Source organism: Euprymna scolopes, chromosome 40 (assembly GCF_053919585.1).
Source record: "Euprymna scolopes isolate OS-2025 chromosome 40, ASM5391958v1, whole genome shotgun sequence".
Lineage (NCBI taxonomy): Eukaryota > Metazoa > Mollusca > Cephalopoda > Sepiida > Sepiolidae > Euprymna > Euprymna scolopes.
In genome coordinates this window covers 67466426-67481425 of record NC_136521.1, presented here as the reverse complement: position 1 = coordinate 67481425, position 15000 = coordinate 67466426, and the positions used below count along the sequence as shown (strand labels likewise).

The 15000-nt window shown below is 32.2% G+C and overlaps 1 long non-coding RNA gene and 1 pseudogene across 1 annotated transcript in view; one reads left to right on the top strand and one right to left on the bottom strand.

Moving 5' to 3' along the window:
* Positions 1-15000, top strand: part of LOC145265601 (uncharacterized) — a 100525-nt gene that overhangs the window by 64201 nt on the left and 21324 nt on the right. Inside the window, exon 2 of the long non-coding RNA XR_013864682.1 lies at positions 14181-14386. This is a non-coding gene — a long non-coding RNA (uncharacterized LOC145265601). The remainder of the gene's footprint in view (positions 1-14180; positions 14387-15000) is intronic.
* LOC145265930 (5S ribosomal RNA) lies at positions 4492-4610 on the bottom strand (annotated as a pseudogene).

The following is a 15000-nucleotide window of genomic DNA, read 5'->3' as shown; positions in this document are numbered from 1 at the left end:
TTAACTGCAAATAAATTTAAAAGACTTGAAAATTTATACATTTTGTACATTCATATTAGTTTAATTTTAATTTTAAATTTTTAGTCAGTTTATATGCGTGTTATGTTGGTGCAGTGGTAACGTCACCAGCTTTGAATGCTGAAGTCTCAGTATCGATTCTAGCTTATAGCACTCGAAATACTTTTGTTTCTTATATTTGAAATAACGACTTTAATAATAATATATACGAAATCTGGATAAATTAACATATCATATTTAAGCGTATTTTATGTCTGGGCAAAGTAAATTGAAATTTATAAAAGGCCATACAATGCAGAGGTGTAACGGATACACACAAGCTGGAGAAAATTATATCATAATTCAGTAATTTAAATTTTATGACGTGAAATGGTTAAATTTCAAATGTAGAACTTTTATTAAATGCAAGACAAAGAATACATCTCAGTAAGTATATTTCCTTAACCCATGAGTTTTCGATGTTTAACATCTCCTCAGGAGAGAAAACATTATCAAAAATATAAATGGTTTATACCTAATTTGCTAAAAACAATAAAGATAGAAAATTATAATTAAAAGTTTGTAAATCATAGAGTAAGGAAAATTATATATTGGTGCCGAATGAAAAGGATTATGTAATAAAGATATACTTTTTTAATTGTATTCTTTGTCTTGCATTTAATAAAAATTCTAGATTTGAAACATAACCATTTCACGTCATAGAATTTAAATTACTGTTTATAATGTATTGACTCTATTTAGTATAATTTTTTATTAATCTGTGATTATCTTTATAAAATATTTCAGCCAATAGGTTTTTTGTAAGACCAGTAATCACTGGATTTAAAGACGTTAGGTTTTTGCAACTCTTGCAGTCTGTTGCCAAGGTTGCTGGAAAGATGGTGGAACCCTTCTACCGCTCCAGAAGATATCTTACTACTGATGCAATTCTCTATCTATATAAAAGCCAAGTACGTCCAAGAGTGGAGTACTGCTGCCATATCTGGGCAGGAGCTGCTAAAAACAGCATATCCTGGACTTCGTGGCTTAGTGGGGGATGCCCTTTTCTCTTCCCTGCAACCTCTCTCCCACAGAAGAAACATTGCAAGCCTATCTTTGTTTTATCGTTATTTCCATGATAAGTGCTCGTCTGAATTCCAATCTCTGGTCCCCCCTCGCCAATCTTTTACAAAAAATACCCGTCTAGCTGAATCCACTGTCAAAAACTTTCCCCACTCTTTATCTATGCCTAAATCAAAACGTAGATTCCATGAACAAAGCTTCTTTCTTCCACGCCTGTGGAACTCTGTTCCGTCTACCTGCTTCCCTCCTGACTACAACTTGGATATCTCCAAGTCCAACGTAAACAAATTCCTGATGAACCGCCCCCTTAAGTAGACACTTTAAATATCCACACTAACGTACTGTACTTACAATAACCCTTATCCCTGAATGGCTTCCGGGCCTTGATAAGTGGTGACCACCTTGTAAAAAAAACAAAAAGGTATCGACGTCCTCCTACATACAGCGCCTGGAATTCCCAAATTGGTCACCCATTTTAGTACTGACCAGAGTCAACGTTGCTTAACTTCGATGATCTGACGGGAACATAAAAATGTGATCTCCTTCCTGCTATATATTGTGAATATTCATAAAATTAGGAATTTATACCTATTTACCTTTTTTTCCTTCTTTTTTGGAGGGGGGGGTTAAAAAAGGTTTTTTTTTGGGGGGGGGGGGAATTAAAAAAAGTTCAAAGCAAACTCACGCTAAAAATAATAGAAATGTATAAAAAAATAAAAAATAAAAAAAAGTCATATATTTCCGATTTGCGCACGCCCGGCTAAAAGTTAAAAAAAAAACTACTCTTCCTTAGATTGAGTGTAATCTCCATAAGCTTAGGACATCACAACGGACTAAATGCATTAATAACAGAAATGACGTTTGTTTGTTTTTTTTTAAGTTCAGAATTTTTCAAATTAAGGATCGATAATTTAAATTATTTAATTGGAATTCATTATTGAGATGAGAATTATTTATTAATTTTTTTTCATTGCCGACTATTATCCTCATCTTTTTTAGTTGTTTCACAACGTTTCGGCCAATTAATCCTCTGGCCTTCGTCAGGTGGTAACCGCGACGGGATAGGAACTCTGAATTTCCTGACTGCATCCACTGCAATTACTGCCTTCCATAGTTGTTGTTACCACCTGACGAAGGCCAGAGGAATTAAAACAACTAAAACGACTAAGAAAAGATGCGGATAATAGTTCCTCAATAAATAAAATTGATTTAATGTTCTGAAATTTTTAGATGAGGCTGATTGCTGTATTGATTGGACTATTGTTCTCATCTTGAGTGTTATTTGTGCAACGGCTACACCGACCATAAAGATCGATAGTTTGTATTTGCAACATAATCAGCATTATTCTCACAATCTTCACTCCTGACCGGAGATAAAAGATCTCCATCAGATCCGTTGGAAAAATGGTTGGATCATTCTATCGCTCCAGAAAGTATCTCGCTCCCGATGCTATCTTCTACACGTACAAAAGTCAAATACGACCTAGGATCGAGTAATGCTGACGCATATGGGGAAGGGGGGGTGGGGCTTCTAGGAGTATTCTCTCCTGGTTTGACAGAGTGCAAAACCGTTTTCGAAATCTAATGTGCGAGCACCTTTTCGGCTCCCGACTAAGTTTTTTTTTTGTTCTCTCACAGAAGAGACATTGCGAGTTTATCTCTGCTCTATTGTTAATTTCGTGGTAAGTGCTCGACTGAGCTCCAATCCATAGTTCTTCCTGTAAAATACTCGTTTAACCACAACAACCGTCAGCAATTATTATCTATCCATGCCTAAAACTAAGCGTAATTTCCATGAGCAGATTTTCTTTCTTAAAACTGTCCATCTGTGGAACAGGATACCGTGGAGCTGCTTCCCAGCTGACTACAACATGGTAATTTTTCAAGTCCAATATAAGTTTTTGTTGACCCGTCCTCTTAAAAACAAAGCCCTACCCATGTTCCACAATTACTGATCATCATTGAGTTGTTTCACAAACTTTAAACACATATTAACCCGTATTCTTTGTACCCATCTCTCGCTGGCCTTCCTCCTCCCCCGACCTAAACCCGTTGGACTATTTCGTTTGGTCATACGTCGAGAATATCACCAACATGACCTCCCACAACACCAAAGCTAGTCTGATTGCTACCATCCGCGGAGTATTCGCCGAACTCTCGCTAGAGCTTATGGAAAAGGTATGCTCTAGTTCCGGACACATATCAAGGCAGTGATTGAGGCTGAAGACGGCTACATTAAATAGAGGTCAGATCTACTACATAATCAAATTACCTGAATTGATTTTTTCAATAAAAATTTTAAAATAAAGCTGTAGTGTTGTTTTCTTTAGGGCGACACATTTATCATTCTACTCTGAATATTGTGTATTGATACGTGAAAACCTATTTATTATATCGACAGGGTTTAAACAAAAGATGAACATCGTATATCATTATCATTGGGAACACCAGAAAAAGAAACATATCTAAAATTTTCCTTTCCTGCGTTCTGAAATCAAAAGTGCTTTTCTCCGAGAAGTGAAAAATGTCCTCTTCTATACACATTCAACAATGCTTCAAGCAAACTACTTTAAAGCTATTATTTTTGTAAACTTTATATAAAAAAAAATAGTCTTTATTCTAAAATTTGTTTTTGTAATATCTTGAAATGAACTCATGTGTCCGTTACCTCCGACGTTTCAAGCAAATGTCTGTCAAGACGCTCTTTCACGCACGTGTCTTTCCGCCTTTTCGACCACGTGGCATATTTTCTCTTTCCCCGCATACGAGTCAAAACACACCGATCGCTTCCTTTGCTTCTTCACGTGCGGTCCTTTTTTTCTGTCTTTCTTCTTCTTCTTCTTCTTCTTCTTCTTCTTCTTCTTCTTCTTCTTCTTCATGTGACGTCAGCGCGTGCATACTTACTTAATTTGCATATGTGCTAGGACGGCTGCTGTTGCTAATATTTTCTATCATAGGGCTGCTGCTGATTTTCTCACACGCGCACCATACGCGCTATGTTACCATTATATTGAAATATGTTTTCTAATTTACATGAAAAATAGTGTTTACTTTGGAATGACACTTCATAACAAAATCCAATAAAGTGTATTCCCGAAAAGAAATTAACTTTAATTATTTTTAAGCAAAAACTAAAGGTATTTTTTATTGTAACATATTTTATTAAAATTAAATCTATCGCGAAAAAAGACTAGTTTTTTTTAGTAGTTACCCTATTCACACAGCGCTTGACAACAGTCGATCGATCGATACCTCTGCTCAGTATCTAGAGACAATGGATACCCTTTGTAAGGGTAGCCGCGCGTGTAATTGTGAGGTAAGAGTTGCGCAACACATCTCTTGAATTGGCATTGCCTGATTCCAGTGGCAGGCGGAATTCCCGTACGACTAGAAACTGAGATAAGCGGAGAGGATATACAATACCTGGAGTTCCCAAACGGTCACCCATTTCAGTACTGACCAGGCTCAACCTTGCTTAACTTCGGTGATCTAACGGGAACTGGTGTGTCAGACTTGATAGACATGTGTTCGGTAAAGTTATGATAAAATATCAATGCTTTTGGAATCACAAAAGACCAAATCTATATATTAATACGTTGTTTTCCGTATCACGCTTAGATCCGGGTCGTTTAATTGTTATGTACTTCATTTTCTTGTCATAAATAATTTTACCCAAAATTCTTCATAAGTTTTGGTTTCGGTTTCGATTATGGCTGAAGAAACTCAAGTTATATATATATATATATATATATATATATATATATATATATATATAAGTTTTTATTTCGGTTTCGATTCAAGCTAATGCGCTCAAGTTATGGCTTTATTTTTATTTACTTTTTTTTAATTGCAACTTTACAATATATAAAAATCGATAGATCATAAACTCTATAATAATATATATGAAATCTGCAAGAATTAAAATATCATATTTAAGCGTACTTTACGACCGGGCGTCCTTGCTAGCTTAGATAAATACTTTTGCGGTTTTAACAAAAAAAGCTCCAATAATATCAGAGTGTCTCCATTTACGTTGAACATCTGCAGTATGCCAACGTCAATATATGGATGAGTCCTTGTGGAATTTCTACAGGTCCCGCTAGTCAATACATGAATAACGGAAATGACTTTTTTTATGTTTTAGAATTTGTTTCGATAAGGATTGACAATTCGTATCGTTTGGATTCTTCGAACATCTTGAATGTTATTTTTGCAACGTTTCAGCCGATGTAACATCTCACCTTCTTCAAATGTATATTCCCGAATTTAGGAATCTTCGTGTCGAACTCGATGATATTGGATATGAGGATTGATAATTAGTATCAGTCGGATTATTCGGATTATTGTTCTCGTCCTGGATGTTATTCTCACAACTTCTCGGCTGATATAGACTCCGGCCTTCTTACCTAGTCGCGACCAAAATAATCAGACCATGCTACGGCCGGGGATTAGATGATTTTTTTTCGGTTAAAAAATCTCTACGGATTCCCGAGTTCACCAAAACGCATCTGAAAAGGTAATATGTTGTATCGGTCGAAACGTTCTGAAAATAACATTCAGTCTGGGAACAATCCGAAAAAAGACAAATGTGTTCATTTTTTTTTCAATCCTCTCATAATATTCATCATCATTACTATAGGCAATTCATTTATGTTTTTGTTTTACAAGAGTATCATCACTTATCCAGCGCCGTGATCATTAGTAGTGGGTGGAATTTGATTATTTTAGGGGACACCTCGAAAACTTGTTTAGATTGGACTTGAAAGTTGATCATACTGTAGTCAGCTGGAAAGCAACCCGCGGTACAGAGTTCCACAGGTGGGCAGTTCTGGAAAAAGAAACTTTGTACATGGAATTTGCGTTTAGATTTATGAAGAGAGGGAGAGTGGGAGAAATTGTTGATAGTGGTTGCAGCTAGATGAGTGCTTGTTGTGGAACTTTTGCAAGGGCATCTCTTGAACTTTTCTCGACGAGTGGCTTTTGGCTTTGATAAATGGTTGAACTAATAAGTAAATAAATATTACTTTTTTATATTTATATTTTAGTTTAATTTGTTTATGAGTAACTTAGTACAAATGTCTACAGTGTTGTGCGTCTGATTACTCGTTTAGAAAATTGTTTTGTCTGGGTATTTTCTCGTCTAAACAATTTATAGGGTTTTGATGTGTTAATATACGTTGGTGTTTTTTTTTTTTTTTAACTTATTTATTTTCTAGGTTATTTTTTATGTGTGTTTTTGGGCTGGATGTTTTGAGGTGCCAGATGTATTTGGCGAGCATTGAGCAGTGTTCCTATGTGTTATTATTTAATGGTAATTTGTGGGCGTAGATCCATTGTCCCCCCTCCTAACATCTTCCCATCATATCCGTGTATATTTTCTGCGTTTTGTTTAGATCTTCCGTCGGCCTCGTACACGCGCTTTGCAGATTTTTTTCCTTTTTATATTTAAAGGGCACGCAGATTGCGTTGTGCAGTGGTTAGGGTTAGGGTTAGGGAGCTAAGGGCGCTTAAGGGCGGTTCAGTTCAGTTATAAATCTTCTTACTGTATTTTTTTTTTCGTGGTATATTTTCCGTACAGCTGTACTTAGCAAGTGCGTCTTTATTATTATTATTATTATTTTATTATTATTACTTTGGGAAATTATGTTGCCATATTTTGTTTGATGCTAGAGATGAGGCTCGTTAAGTCTCTTTCATAATCTCATTTATAATTTTGAAAGAAGGGTTTTCACCGCAAACCCGTATGTAAATTAAATGGCAAAATAATAAGTATCTTTGTTCTATTTAAGAGTAATCAAAAATTACAATGCATCAATATTATTATTATTATTATTATTATTATTATTATTATTATTATTATTATTATTATTATAATATAATTTTTATAATAATAATAATAATAATAATAATAATAATAATAATGATAATAATAATAATAATGATGATGATAATAATAATAATAATAATAATAATGATGATGATGATGATGATGATTTCGTTTATCAACGTCTCCCTGGAAAGGGATGGGATTCATTTCCAGAGGATTTCCCTCGATCCCGGCTCCAAACCAGGAGCTTCAAAGATCAAGGGTTTTCCTAAAGATGTTGGTGGTACCTACAACAGCAGAAGCCTGAAGGCCGCCTAAAACATCGGGGATTCGTAGTTTTTGTGAATTGTCCTTCCAGACGACTTGATATTACTCCTAGTGTACCAACTATGACCGGAATTATTTGTTTTTTAACACCGTGTATACGCCTTATCTCCAAGGCCAATGGCGCATAATTGCTCCATTTCTCCTTCTCTCTCACATTCCTGTCCCATGGTATTGAAAAGTCTAAAATCTGCCAGTTTTTTTAGACCTTGTCAATGACGACCAAATCCGGACGATTATGTTTCAATTGCTTGGCCGTTATGACACTTTTGTCCGACCATACCTCTACCTTGCCATCCTCACTTGTTCTCACTTCATCAGGCACCAAGTTGTTATTGAACCGTTTTCGTAAATAATATAATTATACCAAATTCCATCACAAACGATTACTACAATACACACATTAACCTTATCCTCATGTGGCCTCCGGGCCTTGATATGCGGTAACCCCTTTGTTATGTATATATATATATATATATATATATATATATATATATATATATATATATATATATATATATATATATATATGTATATATGAGAGAGAGAGAGAGCTAAAGTTGGAGTCGAACATAAATCAACTATTTTCATATGCAAAAAAAGAAAAACAAGCAAACGCTATGATCATAGATTTAAAGATACAAAGATCTTGAGGCATAAAATCCTTTTCCAAAATCATTGGATTCGGCATTAAATAACTCGAAAAGGGTTGATATGCCATAAAACAAAACAGCCAAACCAAACATTATGAACAAAAATTTGAAGATATCAATAATTTTAAACGTAAAACTTTTTCCAATTTGCTGGATTCGACATTAACACTTGAAAAAAATGTTGATATGTCGTAAAACTATAGAACCAAGCTAAATTCCATGGACAAATATTTAAAGTTATAAAGATCTTGAAGAATAAAATTCTCTTCCAATATTACAGATTCGACATTATATTACCCGAAAATGTTGATATGCCGTAAAACAAAACAACCAAACCAAACATTATGAACAAAAATTTGAAGATATCAATAATTTTAAACGTAAAACTTTTTCCAAAATTACTGGATTCAGCATTAAGTAACCCTAAAAAAGGGTTGATATGCCGTCAAACAAAAACAACCAAACCGAATGTTTATATTTCTTTCAAGAAAAAATAATATGTATATTCCAATCCTCCTTCGGTTCATCACCCAAAGAAAATTATAAACTCATAACTTAATACGCGTATTTTTTTCATAAAAATCTACAAATTCAAACAAAGAAGGCATGTTCAGTAAAAAATACAATCAAAATATCCAGAAAAAGAAACGATAAAGAAAAAAGAACAACAGTTGGTTTAACCCACCGTACAGTGCATCTGTTAAAACAAATATTGGTGAGAGCATTCTTGAAGCTAATAAATAAACATTTCTATAACTCCACCTATTACAGAAACTCTTTAATGAAAACAATGTTAAAGTATGTTACTGCTCCACCAATAATAATAATAATAATAATAATAATAATAATAATAATAATAATAATAATAATAATAATAATAAAAATAAAGCTACACAATATTAAAATCTTACAGAAAACCAAATAGTATCGTTTACCTAACATCCATTAACCCTCATTCTAGCGCAGCCTCGGGGCCTTCATAAGCGCTGATCCTCAAGTAAAAAAAAAAATGTAACTCGAAACAAAACAACAAAATTAGGACAGATTGTAAATGTACAGACATATGAAAACTAAGTGATAATTGCTTCAATGTGGCAAATCAGAACACAACGATGCCACCCTTCCAATACTGTACGTTCTGCTATCAAGAACTTAACAACCGTAAAACACGACGCACAGATGACATAGCTCGCCACTTCAATAGTTAAGTCAACAGCAATTTATGATAATCATATCGTAACTTGTTGTTTCATCTAATACATCAACCAGCAAATTTTAGCTTTGTTACAAATATAATTTGCTGATTTCTTTCTGTCCTCTGGTGAAAAGAATAGCAACAGTGGCATTCTTTGAAACTCCGCGGAATAAGGACTTTCCAAATTGTTTTTTGGAGTATTCTGTCGGAAAATAAATTTAAATGTAAATTTTAATTTACATTTTTAATTTATTTTCTCTAATAACCAGCTCTACTCTCTATTGTGTTTGTACTGAGCTTTTTTATTTAGTTGGGATTAATATATTAACATGTAAATATTAATATTATATTAAGTTGATGTTTACTCTTGCTTGCATTGAATAAACATTCCATTCCCATTGCATTGATTGGCTCTTTATATTTATATATATATATATGTATATATGTATATATATATAAGAACAAGTAGTTGATAAAACATGTTAAAAACACTTTGAAAAAGAGTTAAAAACATGTTTTATTATCTATTTGTTCTTATTATAAGCTCTATCTCTTATTTGTTTTTATGGAGCTTTTATATCTGGTTGAGATCACTTTATAAATATTAATTCTTTAATATTTATAATTTACCATCTTGGATCATTTTGGCAAACTTAACTGTAATTCTTATTTTATATATATATATATATATATATATATATATATATATATATATATATATATATATAACAATATATATATAACAATATATATATATATATATATATATATATATATAGAGAGAGAGAGAGAGAGAGAGAGATTTGTTGTTGCTTTTTTAACGATAAATACAGTTAAATAGTCGCCCATAATTTATTTGGACGTATATAACATTTTTATTTATTTTTATTGTTTTTAAAACAGTAATCTACGTACACGCGTGTTTCAAAGTAACTACCTCTCATCAGCGTAGCGTGACTGTTTCTAAGAATATATATATATATATATATATATATATATATATATATATATATATATATATATATATATATATATATATATATATATATTGTGTACAGAAAGTTGTTAGTTGAGACAGATCATTGGTACCGTCGGTTTCAAGCCCGATAATAAGGCCCGTTTAAGGTATCCTTATCAAGCTCTCTTCAGCCAATATTCGTCTATCTTATAACCGGAAGTGTGAAGTATATATACCTCGCGAATTCACGTTTAAATCTTGTTTTCTTAAATCCCCCCCTTTTTTACCGGAATGTAATACCTAATTTTAAACTTTTAATTATTTAAATTTAAGATCTAATTTCGAAAAAAAATTTCCTTATATAAATCGATTTTAATTTGAACCCAAATTAATTTTAAAATCTCTTTTCTTATGAATAAAAAAACTTTCAAATCTGTATTGGTATCGGTTAAAAACTTAAAAATTCGTTTAATTATATCGAATTACGTTTAAAAATTTCCAAAAATACGTTTAAAGTTTTAAAAAATATTTTTAATTATATCGAATCACGTTTAAAAATTTCGAAATACGTTTAAAACTGTTTTTTAAAATCCAAATCTTTGGTTTGGTGAAGTGAGTATTTATCTATCCTAAGTGATTTCCCTAATTTATTAACATTATATTTTTCTATAGTTTTAAATTCGAAATAGATTATAGATTACATTTATAAAATATAATTTTAAAAAATTTTTATAAAATACATTAATTTAAAATCTATAATATAATTGCGATTAAAATCCAAGTTTACCGACTAATCATTTTTGTATTTACAATTTTTTTTCCTTATTACATATATATATAAATATATATATATATATATATATATATATATATATATATATATATATATATATATATATATATAAACAACATCTAAGTGTTGTTCTTTTCATTGATCCAATTTATTAGGAGCCGCTTCCTTCTATGTATGCAATTTTTCAAAGCTTCACTCCTCACATTTAAACATTTTATTTTTGGGTCATGAATGGCCCGGAGGATATAGTATTTCTCTGCGTTACAAAGTGAGCATTGACTTAATTCCAGGACGTATACCGGGGATGCGCCCGGCTTTGCCCGGTCATAAAATACACTTAAATATGATATTTTAATTTGTCCATATTTCGTATATATTATAATAGAATCATGACTTCAAAAGTATTGGGGTGCCACCAGCTAGAATCGAAACCGAAAGCAAAACTGCAGTGTTAAAGGCTGGTGACGTTACCACTGTATTAATGTGGAATGTATATGAACTAGTTTTAAAAAAATGTACAAAATGTGTAACAATTTTTCCATTTGACCCCTTTTTTAAAAACTATTTTAACCAGTTTAAGACCAATAAAAGAACGGTTCATAAAAATCCAATTATTTGTAGCGCCGGTCTGCAACTTTTAATTTTTGTAGAAATAAGGTTTGAAAATATTGAGATAGAGAGACAGACAGACCGATGTATACCTTTATTTATTTTTTCTAAAATCCGATTGCTGCATCGGAAAGGCCAGTAAAAATACATAATATACTTTGTTATTTTCTTTAATTTAATCCCTTTTTTAGAATTTATTAGACAAAATTGAACTTTTATTTTACCGTGCCAATAAATATGATCATCACTGTATATATATATATATATATATATATATATATATATATATATATATATATATATATATTTATAAGTAATAACATGTACGGGAGGACACTTGTCAACCTATATATTCAACGAATTTGGGTTCTATAGACGTGAAATTTGGTATATAGATTACTAGCAGTTCCGCCCGGCTTTGCTCGGGCCCTATGTACTGTTCATAACTTTATGCGCATATATATATATATATATATATATATATATATATATATATATATATTAAAAAATGTGACTATGTACGGTAATGCCTTTCTATATAATAGGCTTCCTTAACTACAAAAGAGACAAACTTGTAGAGAGCGCAGAGGTCAATTTTTTTTTAAGTTTGACCCTTTAATATTTTCTGTTTTGGGCTCAAACCAAATTATAAAGCTAGATCCATGTCTCAGGAACCTATATCTAAAATTTTAAGTGTTTAGACCCAAACTTGGCGGAGGAGTTTGGTAGAGTTCTCAAAGGTCAAATCGTTGAACGTTGACCCCTTAACAGCAAAATTTCTGCTGACCGAAACCCGATTAAAGATTTTCCCAAATCTCAATACTCTTTATGTCAAATCGACAGTTATTTGGTAGATAAATGTACACACACACACACACACACACAGAGACAGACACACACACACACACACACACATTTTAACTTTTATAGATTTACTAGCATTTTGACCCGGCGTTGCTCAGGTGTTTGTAGGTGTATGTTGAGCAAAGAAAAAAAACGGTAAATTTTTTTAACTTTACCCCTTAAAATTTATTGTTTCGTGGCTCAAATCAAGTTATTAAGTTAGATCCATGTCAAAGGAACCTATATCTAAAGTTTCAAGTTTTTAGACGCCAAATTGTCGGAGGAGTTTGGTAGAGTTCTCAAAGGTCAAATCGTTGAACTTTGATTCCTTAATCGCCAAATTTTTGGCCAAAAACGGCTCACTCCGATTCTCCCAAATCTCAGTACCCTATATATCAAATTTCGAGTCTGTAGACTAAAAATTGACAGAGTTATTGCGAAGGGAAGTGTACACACACAGAGACACACAGATACACAGACAGACAAACACTTTCACTTTTATAGATATACTAGCATTTCAGCCCGGCGTTGCCTGGGTATTTGGAGGTGTATGTTGAGCAAAAAGAAAAAAAAGCGGTCAATTTTTTCAGCTTTGACCCCTATTATGCCCCCTTAACATTTATTGTTTTGGGCTACACTCAAGTTATTAAGTTAGATCCATGTACAACGAACCTATATCTAAAATTTCAAGTGTTTAGACACTAAATTGTCGGTAGAGTTTGGTAGAATTCTCAGAGGTCAAATCGTTTAACTTTGACCCCTTAATTGCAAAATATCTTGCTGAAATCCGGTCACATAGATTTTCCCAAAAATCAGTACCCTGTATATCAAATGTAGAAAATGTTATTGCGTATATCAGCCCTTTTCAGGTTATTTAATGCCGAATCCAGTGATTTTGAAGAAAAATTTTTAACTTGTTTTGTTTTTTTGTTTTGTTTTGTTTTTATTTTTTTGTTTTCTTTTGTTTTTTTTTTGTTTTTTTTTTTGTTTTTTGCTTGTTTTTTTTTTCAAGTCAGTTTCTATTTAACCTATAGTTGGGACCCTATCAGGTGCTACAACTCCGGCTCAGAGTGGACCTGGGAACAATAGCAATTGTATGGTGGCTCCACACTCCCCAATGCCCGCAAACTGGGGCCTCACCATCGGATATAGTTTAGGGTCATATCCAGGACCCGTGTCTTTGATCCTTTCTAACTTCTGAATAATGGTCTTCACTTCTAGCAGGGATAATTAATCAAGGAAATAAATATACACGTAATTCAAAAAAATTATATAATTTGTTCGAAACCAGTTAGATTAATTATTCCTGACGACGAATCCAAAAATTTGGAAAATACTCGGACTTACGAGAAATATGGCGATTACATCAGCCAGTTCCTGCCAAAAGTGAATATCATTATTTGGAAGTTAGAAAGGATCAAAAATAGAATTAATTGACGAAAAACTTCTATTTTATTTAATGATCTCTCTCTCTCTCTCTCTCTCTCTCTCTCTCTCTCTCTCTCTCTCTCTCTCTCTCTCTCTCTCTCTCCCTCTCTCTCTTTTTCTTTCTCTCTCTCTCTTTCTTTCTCTTTCTCTCTTTTTTTCTCTTTCTCTATCTCTTTCTTTCTCTCTTTCTCTCTTTCTTTCTCTTTCTCTCTCTCTCTTTCTCTCTCTTTCTCACTCTTTCTCTCTACCTCTTTCTCTCTCTCTCTTTTTCTCTCTCTCTCTTTCTTTCTCTCTGTCTCTCTCTCTTTCTTTCTTTTGCTCTCTCTTTTTCTTTCTCTCTTTCTCTCTCTCTCTTTCACTTTCTGTTTCTCTCTCTTTCTCTCTCTTTCTCTCTCTCTCTCTCTCTCTCTTTCTCTCTGTCAATATATATGTATAAGATATACATTTATTTATTCTGTTCTTTGTTGCAGCGAAGCCTCTCCCCAAATCGCGCCATGTTGTTACGAGGATGCCTACTCGTGCTGCTGTTGTTTTGCACCATATGCCCAGTGGAGAGCAAGAATGGACTCTATCTCCGCTGCCTCCAGCGCTGCCTCTTCGCCAAATGTGTCCGAGAAAACCCAGGATGCATTAATTACTGTCGATGGTCCTGTTTAAAGCACTTATTCAGACGGAAGTAAGTATTTATTCAGACGGACGTGAGCAAAGTGCTCAATAAATGAGTAAAGCCAGATAGTTATCGGCGGCTTTGTTGTATATGAATCCGTGTATCACTACAAGAGGCTCTTTTATTCGAGTAGTTAAAATGCTAAAAAGACCTCTCGGTTGGAATCTAAGATATAGCTAGTAAATATTTTATATCATGTATGATTCATCATACCTAGAAGAAAGAAAAAGAATTGCCTCATATTTAGATGTGGTGATATAACTCTGATAGATGTTATGTGTGTATATTTATTTTGTGTTTGTATTAGATATATTTAAAATAAAATAAATATATATATATATTTTATATATATATTATATACATATATATTTATATATATTATGTATATTATATATATATTGTATATATTATATATATAATATATATCTAATATAGATATATATATAATATGAATATATATATATAAAATGAAAATATATATATAATATAAATATATATATAATATAAATACATACATATAATATAAATATATATATAATTTAAATATATATAATATAAATATATATAAATAATATAAATATATATATAAATAATATATATATGTAATATAAATTTATATAATA